Source organism: Camelus ferus, chromosome 15 (assembly GCF_009834535.1).
Source record: "Camelus ferus isolate YT-003-E chromosome 15, BCGSAC_Cfer_1.0, whole genome shotgun sequence".
Classification (NCBI taxonomy): Eukaryota; Metazoa; Chordata; class Mammalia; order Artiodactyla; family Camelidae; genus Camelus; species Camelus ferus.
In genome coordinates, this window is record NC_045710.1 from 6318976 (window position 1) to 6328143 (window position 9168).

General features: G+C 49.1%; 1 long non-coding RNA gene across 1 annotated transcript; it reads left to right on the plus strand.

The window, feature by feature from the left end:
- The first annotated feature begins 536 nt into the window (after window positions 1-536).
- LOC116668885 lies at window positions 537-5819 on the plus strand. Its single transcript, XR_004326115.1, has 3 exons — window positions 537-794; window positions 1676-1763; window positions 2617-5819. It is a non-coding gene; the product is annotated as an uncharacterized LOC116668885 (long non-coding RNA).
- Window positions 5820-9168: the final 3349 nt, after the last annotated feature.

A 9168-nucleotide genomic window follows, 5' to 3' on the forward strand; every position in this document is an offset into this window, starting at 1 on the left:
GAGGGGAAATGGTGACAACAGCTCACCGCGGCTCACACTCCTAGGTACCTGCACTGTGCTAAATTGTCACGTGTATTATCTCTGATCCCCACGCATCATCTGGGAGGAACGCTTCTTGTGTTTGACAGCACTGAGGCTCAGGGAGGGCAAGGTATTGGCCTGAGGTCACACATCTGGTAGAGGCAGCTGGGGTTTCAACTCCCAGGCCCACCTTCTTTTCTAGGGTCCTTAGTTGCCTCTCCCAGCTTGCTCTTGGTTTTTGCAACTAGATGACCAAAATCGATTAAATCTGAGTATCTAGGGGAGGGACTTGGGCATGTTTAAAGCTCCCTGGCAATCCTAATGTGCAGTGAGGGCTGGGGACCACTGCTCTAGAAGGCGGGAAAGAGGTGTGAGTGGACTTTGTGTCTGCCCTTGGTCGCAGCCGGGTTGTCCATTCAGCAGGTGCGTGAGAAGGACCCTTTTCTGGAGTCATGGAGCCCCTCCCCTGCCCCAGGTTTGTGCTCATTCCCCCCTCCCCGCCCCTGCCCCAGGTGGGCCAGGTTTGGTGGGCAGGAGAGCTGGGATGGGGTAGGGATGGAGCAGACCCTGAGGTGCCTGGGAAGCCCAGAGGGGAAGGCGGGGAGGAAGAGGGGAGGGTAGCGCCAGGGCTTTGCTCCAGTGGAGGGGGGACATCCCTGGGCATTACTTTTCTAATCCGTTACTTTTCACTTTTTTTCTCTGCTTATTTAAATATGTTTTAAGGTCATCAATTTTCCTTTGAGGACCATTTTAACTGAATCCCATAGGATCTGGTATGTGGTGTTTTCATTATTATTCTTCTGCATATTCTGCACTTGGGGTTTGGGCTTCTTTGACTCACGAGTTGTCAGGATTTTCTTCCCTCAAGGTGGTAGCCTTCCCCACCAGGTTTTGTCATAAAGTTTTCGTTTTATTGCACTGTGATTAGAAAATGGTTTACATTATTTCTGCTTTTTGGAATTTGAGATTTTCTCCTTTTTACTTTGGAGTGATTTTCCTTTTCTATTTTTCCTTAGCTTTATTGAGGTACTATTGACATATAATCTGTGCACATTTAATGTGTACTGTTTAATAAGTTTGGACATTTGCATACACCCCAATCCAGCTACTGTCTCCATCACCCCCAGTTTCCTCACATCCTTTTGTAATTTCTCCCTTGGCTCTTCCTTAGCCACACCCTGTCCCCATGCAGCCACTGACCTGCCCCTAGGCAGCCACTGACCTGGCTCCTGCCACTATAGGTTAGTTTGCATTTTCTAGGAATTTATATAAATAGAAACTGATAGTATGATTTCTTTGTTGTCTGGCTTCTTTCACTTGTGTAATTATTTTGAAATTCACCCAGTTGTGTTTCACTAGGGTTCATGCCTTTTTAGAGCTGTGTAGTATTCCATTGTGTGGCCATACCACTGGTGTTTGTCCATTTACCTGTCGATGGATATTTGGGGTTTTCCATTTTGGGGCTATTATGACTAAAGCTGCTATGAACATTCATGTAGAAGTTTTTAAAAATTAATTAATTAGTTAATTAATTAGTAATTTTTACTGAAGTATAGTCAGTTTACAATGTTGTGTCCATTTCTGGTGTACAGTATCATGTTTCAGTCATACATGTACATACATGTATTTGTTTTCATGCTCTTTTTCATTATAGGTTTCTACCATGTTGAAGTTTGAATGGACATATGTTTTCATTCCTCCTGGGCAAATAACTCAGATGCAGGATGATGGCTGGTGATGCAGTAAGTGTGTGTGTTTCACTTTTAAGAAACTGCAAAACTGTTTTCCAAAGTGACTGTCCCTTTTCCATGCCCATGAGCCCATGAGAGCAACGTGAGAGTGCTAGTTGCTTCTGTAGTGGCCGGTCTTTTTAATTTTATCCATCCAAAGTGGGGGTCAGGTGTATCCCCCTACATTTCCCTAATGGGTGATGACCTTGCACATCTTTGCTAATTGTCTATTCAAATCCCTTGTCTTATTAAGTTGTAAGGGTTCCTTCTATGTTCTAGATACAAGCCCTTCGTTAGATGTATGATTTGTGAATATTTCTCCAGTCTGTGCCTTCCCTTTCTATTTTCTTCACAGTATCTTGAAAAATCAAAGGTTTTTTAATTTTGGTGAAGTTGAACTTTTTTTTTTTATAGTTTGTGTTTTTGTATCTTGTATAAGAAATTCTCTCCGACTCTAAGATACAAGGATTTTCTCCTGTGTTTTCTTCTAGAAGCTTGGTGGTTTTAGCTCTTATCTTTGGGCCCATGATCTATTTTTTAGTTAATTTTTGTTTGTGATGTAAGGCAAGGGGCTTGGGTTTTTTTTTTTTTTGGCAAATGGTCGTCTTTGAGGTGGTTTCTAAAGGGAGAGATGGGATACACTGGCTCTTTTGCTGTGTCCAAGCCGCCAGGCCCTTTGCACTGGGGTTTCTTTAATGGGCAAGCTTACATTCTCCAACGGGGTGGAGTCTTGTGAAAATGGGAAGTTAAATTACAGAGAAAGAAATAAGCTAAATATCTGGCTTATCTGAGTGTCGTGTGTTAAATTGCAACCTGGCCACGTGAGACTTCCTGGGCTGGGTTTTCTTCTCTCTTTGTTCTGCAGATGGAAGGAACTCAGTCCCTCCGTACAGCCAGCCAGTCAGCTACGAGTCAGCCCGGAGGAGTGAAGCAGACGCGGGCTGGAATCAGATGGACTGGATGTGTCCCCAGCCCAGACCCTTCCTGTCCGGCCTTGCTTTCCTCCATAAAGCGAGGGTGGAGCAAAATATCTGGTTTCCCACCCAACACTGCTGTCGGGTTCTAGAGTTTTCCTCCACTTTTTCTGATCCTCTCCCCTCTTCTGGTTTTTTTTTTTTTTTTTCCCCCCTCCTCTCTTCTATTTCAGGCCAAAGTGTTTTTGCCTTGAAAGCTCTGATTTTCATTTGACGGGCAGCCACCCCAGAGCCATGGGCCATGAGCCATAAGGCCTGCCTTGAGTGACGCCTGTCCTCTTTTTCCCAGTCTCTCCAGCACATGAGATTTCCTCTAGGACACTGCAAAGATTTTTTCCGGAGCTGGAGTTCCCCAGTTGCTGAGCCAGAGTTACTTGACCCCCACTGTGTCCCCAGAGAGGTGTAATTATGCCATCAAATTCTCATTGGCTCTGCTTCAAGGATAAGGAGGCTGCTGCCCAGAGAGGTTGTTCAACTTGTACAAAGTCACACAGGTCATCTTCCAAACCAGATCGTCTGACTCCAAAGTCCCCACCCCATACTGCTCTCCAAGGACTTGGCTCCTCTGGCCAGGGTCTGCCTGAGCCTGTGGGAAGAGCCCTGAAGGCACCCCGAGGAGCCCATCTAGACCTTAGAAATAGAGCTGCTCTTAAAACTAAATTTCAAGTCAGTCTATTATGTAACAGAGACGTGCATAGTCTTCTTAGAGGGCGAACAGCTCCCAGGGACACAAAGGAAGCTGAGTGAAGGCTGCGAGTAGAGAGATGGGCATGCTCAGCGGTGTGGCCCTTGGTGGTAGGGGGTCCAGCCGTGTTTTTTCTGGGATCAGGCACATCTGAGTCGTCTGGAGGGCTGGGGGACACCCCCCTAAGTTTTTTTGTCTCCTGGGAAGTGCTCACCTACAGAAAGAGAGAACAGAGGTACAACAGCCCACCAGTTCATCCATCCATCCATTCAGTGACTACTGAGCCTTGACTATGTGTGAGGGACTGTTCTGGAGTCTGGAGTGCACTGATAGAATGTTGGAGGGAGGGGCTGCAATAGAAGAGATGTCAAAAGGGAACAGGCAGTGGTCTTGGCAGGAGGTGGAGCCTGAGCTTCAGCAGCTTGAAGGGCCAGGGAAGCACACACCATTGCAGGCAGCAGGAGAGGAGAGCCATGCAGGGGCCGGCTCAGGGTGCTGTGCCTGTGCCCCAGGACCCCCAGGCCCTGTGACCCTCTCCAGAGAGAGGACTGGGAAGACTCCATCTCTGGGAGAAAGTAGTCCAGTCCTTGTCACACCTCATTTACTCATTGTCATTAAAAGCATGGCTTCTGGTTTATACATCAGCCATATAAGCCTGGCTAATGTGAGTCTTCCCTGGAAGCTAATCTGTGCTCTGGTTCTGGCACAATAGTGAGCTCTCTGAGTTGGGTCAGCTGAGGATAAATGCTGCCTCAGGAGGCTCTTGGGGAACGACCAGCCGGTTTCAGCCACCAAAAACTTACCAAGCAAGAAGTCATGTTTAGTTGAAGCACAAAGATCGTGAAGCCTAGTGGTGAGAAGCCAGATGAATTCCTATCACCCCAGGCTTTTCCCACCAGGTTTTCCCCAGCTTTGGCAGCCTAAGCCAAGACTGGGGTCATGCATGATGTGAACTGGGAAGAGATCCATGTTATCTCTGCTGTTGTCTGAAAAAGAGTGTGGCTGGGGGCTGGTCCACTCCTTCCTGGAGTGGGAGGCAGTAGGTGTTGGCCCTGCCCTGGACTCACCTGTCTACCTGCTGTCTTCGGGTTTCCTTACTCCAGAGGGTGGTCACTGCAGGCCGGATTCCCATAAACTTCATATATTTGATTCTCAGTCTGCTCTGAAATGAGATTCTGGGATCCATTGTTTTTGGAGGTTTTGACAGAATGCACAAGGAGCCAGATAAAATTGAAATAAAATTGCAATCACTGAGTTAATGACTGTGACAATAAAAATAATTCAGAACCAAATTAATGCAACATTAGGGCTCATCATTATACTAATAATCTTCACACAGCAATACAAAAACAACAATTGTTTGGGGAGGAATGATTCATTCCATGGGAGAACAGAGTTTTGGGAAAATCTCAGAATTTCCTTCTGCAGTCTGAAGAAGGAGAAAGACAAGCTAAGGTTTCCTACTTACTGTGACAAAGAGATACTCCCTGTGCTTAGGGGGCACCCAGCTCACCAGGCGGGGACAGCCTTAAATGACTGTAAAGTGAAGTGGCCTTGGGAGGAAGAGGGCCATAGGGAAGGCTTCCTGGAGGCAGCAGTATTGAGCAGAGCCTGGAAAGAGGAGTAGCATCCATTGGGTCTCAACCCCTCCATGCCTCCCTCTCCTTTGCATCCAGCTGCAATCTGGCTTTTGTCCCTTCCTCACCTCCTAAATGCTCTTATCAAGTGACCTTCACATTGTGAGCAGATCCAGACACGGGCCCTAGGTCCTCATCTTCCCTGACTCCCAGCAAGCTTCCACGGCCTCTGGGTTCCCACCAGCATCACTGAACCCCTTCTCTGTCTCCTCTGCTGGCTCTGCTTCCCTTCTGACCTCTGAACACCTGCAGGCTCCAGGCTGAGCCGTCCCTTCACTCCTCCCTGTCTCCCAGCTCCCTGTCCATCGCATCCTGGACACTCACTGTCCACTCTTGACCCTTCTGACCGCCACCCTCAGGCTTCTCAATGTCTGTGCAACGCCTCCCTGCGGTGTCTAATACACGTTTTTAAAACCAGATTTCATAATACAGAAAAATGCACACCTCCTAAGAGCCTAGCTTGATGCCATTCCACAAAGTGAATACACTGGGGCATCAGCTCCCGGATCAAGAAAGAGAACGTTGCAGCTAAAGGGAGCCCCTCCTGGCCCCTGTGGCCTCACCACGCCGGCGTGGCCGTGGCCGTGGCCTGACTCTGTCACCTGAGATATTCTCCCCTGGCTTGGACTGAACATGAATGGAATCATAGGAAACCTGCTCTGGTGTCTGGCTTCTTCAGCTCCGTGTCGTGTTTGTGGGACTTGTAGCTGTAGTCCATCCTTTTTGTTGCTGTAGAGGGTATTTCATTGTATGAATATACCACAGTTTATTCATTCTGCTCCTGATTGGCCTTTGTGTTATTTCCATTTTTAGAATTAGGGATATTCCTGGTAGAGGAGGCTAACGGCTCAGTTTTACTCCTTACTTTGCAAACCACAGGGGGAGCTTGACGTGGTGAGGGTGGGGTGACGGTGACACACACATGTGTTAATGGGACCTGCGATACCATGGCCTCATGGAGGGCCTGCTGTTGGAATCTCAGCACCATAGGTGGCCTTTTTATTAAATAAAAAATGCATGAATTAATGAAGGAATAAATGAATGAATGAATGCATTTCCAAAAAGAAGATTATTGCATGTCACCTTGTGTCAAATACTGTGCTGGCTGTTTTTATAAACGTTACCATATTTAATCCTTGGTGATGAGGTGATTTCCTTGATTTTATAGATTGAAAAAAATGTTTAAGTCTCAGAGCATCCATGTCATTTAACTTCCCTGGGCTCAGTTTCCCCATCTGCGAAATGGCAACAATAGATCTCAGCAGGTTGTTGAGAGAATAACTGAGTGCTATATATAAAGCAGTCAGCATAGTCCTGGCACAGAAAAGGGCTTAATAAACTCTTGCCCATCATCTTTATGGTTCAAGGTCATGTAGCTTGTAAGTGGCCAACCCAGGGTTTGAACTTATGAACCTTACAGCATCTCACTGCATCATTTCTACCACTGGGGATATGGGAGTGTGAAAAAGAGGTCTTGGCTTATCTTTCCAGCCCTGGCCCTTCCTCCTCTCTCCTGAGCTTTGTGATGTGATGGCGGGGCTTTTGCATGAGCCACCTCTGTCCCCTCCCTGCCTGTAATCTGGGCAGTGATTAAGCAGATCAGTTAAGACTCAGCCCTAGACTTCGATGTGGTGCCCTCCCTCCTCTAAACTCCCTTATCCAGAGGATGAGATTAGCATACAATTGTGGTCTCTGCTCACTAATTTCATTTTCTGTGTCTGGAGTAATAGGGCTTCTAGAACTCGCACACTAATTTAAATTCAAATAACAGCCAGCCTAGCATGTGACTTTGGAACTGGGGCTGAGGCTCTGCTCTGAGCAAGGCCTGGCTGCCCCCAGCAGAGGGGGTGGCACAGTGCTTCTGGGAGCAGCCTCCTCCAGCACGGGGTCAGTCGGCTGCTCGGTCAGCTGTGACCAAGTTGAAGCCACAGTGACTCAACCCCGGGCAAGCCTCTCTCCAGCACCTTCATCTCCGGAGAACCAACTCGTAATTAGAACAGTGACCCATAAAGAGCAGTGCCCCTGGGGGCCTGGTGGGGGCGTTAGCTCTTCGGATGGGACAGTCTCTTGGCTTCTTCCATTAATTCGTCATTTACATCATACTCTTGGGTCAAGAGATGTCAGTTTCAAATGGGGACCAAATCTGGCCCCACTTTTTAGTCACATCTGGTACTAAGAGGTTGTGGGGTGGGGCAGGTGGCATTTTCAAAAGGGACTGTGGCCCCAAATAGGACAGAACCACTTCCTTGGTCAGTGGAGATTTCCTTAGTTCAAGGGTCAGTGGCTGAAGAGCTGTGAACAGTGGGCACCACATGGTCTGCATTACAAAATAATGATCAGGGCTCCCTGGGTGGCTCTTGCTCAGCCCCGAGGGACCCCAGGAGGCCACTGCAACACCTGGGAGACCCCAGGGGGTCAGCACAACATCTCACTCCATTGCCTCCTGCCCGTCACTGGGGATGCACACTGAATTCCTTGTTTCTTCCAAAGCCAGCTCCCTTTGGCTAGCAGTGTTTGCTTCGCATCTCCGCCTGTTTCTAATGCTCAGGAGACTGAGGCTACCCTCCTCAGGGCTCTTCTCTTATTCAGTTCCACAAACAGCCTAGGCCAGCATCTGTGCTGGTGATACTGAGGTCAGACTCAGGGTCTTTCCATGAGGACCCCACAGACAGGCAGGCTGGGGGGGGGGGGTGCTTTCCAAAGTAGGATTTTATCAGTGTAACCAGAAAAAAAACAGCTCTAAGAGGAATGAGATTTAGGAATCTCCGGGGTGAAACAGTTCAACAGGCTTCCTTCTTGCAGGACTGCTCAGAGCCTTTCTTGGCTGCTGAGAGGTGTGGGATGGGGCATTTCCCAAACACAAGAGGGCATGACCCTCACTGCAGACATGCCATGTGGCGGCCTGGACCAGGCCATCTGGCCCTGTGAGGTGGGCAGCAGCATCTCCATCTTACAGATGAGGGACGGAGGTACGAGGAGGTGAGGGGCTTGCCCAGGTACACAGTTAGAAAGGGAGGCAAATTACAGCCGGGGATCCCTTGCTTGGACTGGTCCCTCTCAAACTGCTGGGCCCTGCAAGGCTGTTGGTTAATGGAATGGTCTGCAGCCCCCCTGTCAATGGCATGGGCTCTCTGAGTCCATCAGGATGCTGTCTCATTAGGCCTTCAGATACAGCATTTGGGGTTTGGGGGTTATAGATACCAGGTGTGAGCCTGGTCCAGGCATCAGGGAACACAGCATGAGTCTCAGCCCTGCCATTTATCGGCTATGTGAATTGAACCAGTTCCTCCTGGACCTTGGTTCCGCCATGTGGAGATAACAGACCCCCTTTCTGTCCCCAGGAAAAGTACTGGCAACAATTTCCTCGGCCTGTCAACAATTTGATGTATGTGCCATTTAGTGGGAAAAAATGGTTTTCTTTAGTTGGCTGGAAGCCTTTACTTTTTTCTGGCCAAGACGACTGTGCATCTCAACCCAGCCGTATGGTCAGCACGAGGCCAGCACGCCTGCAGGGAGACTTGGTTCCGAGTAGGGGCTCTGCTTGGACTTGCTGTGTGACCTTGGGCAGGGCATCTCTCCTCTCTGAACTTGGGTGCTCCATCTTTACAATGGGGCAACTGGTTTGCTGTGCTGGAAGGGTCCACTGCTCCAGGGTTTCATGACTGGGGTTCTCTAGGCCCTGACCGATGGCCAATGGCCGCAGCCAGCCAAGCCTGACCAGGCAGGGGGCCTTGGGGCCTCGCCACCCAACAGCACGTCCCAGAGGCAGGTGTGCTTGGCCGGCTGCTCCCAGGATCAGCCGCCAACGGGGCGGGTGAGGGATGGGGTCTTGGCTGGGGATGCGCCAGTGGGACCTGCTCTCTGGCAAGCAGGGCCCTGGAGTCCAGTGCTCATCAGCTAAGCAGGTAATTATGTGAGCGCTTTGTTCCCCACACAAAGAAGCTCTCAGAGAACTTCCGAGAGGCTCCGCTTCCTGGCTGATTTGATTTTTCTCAAAACTGGAGTGTGAAAGCCAGGCTGAACCTGCCTAATTGTGCCTGCGAAGGCTATTCAGAGAGACCATTCTTGGAAGGAAATCAGGACAATTAGCTCTTGGCTGCGGGTAGAGTGGGAAGCGAGCT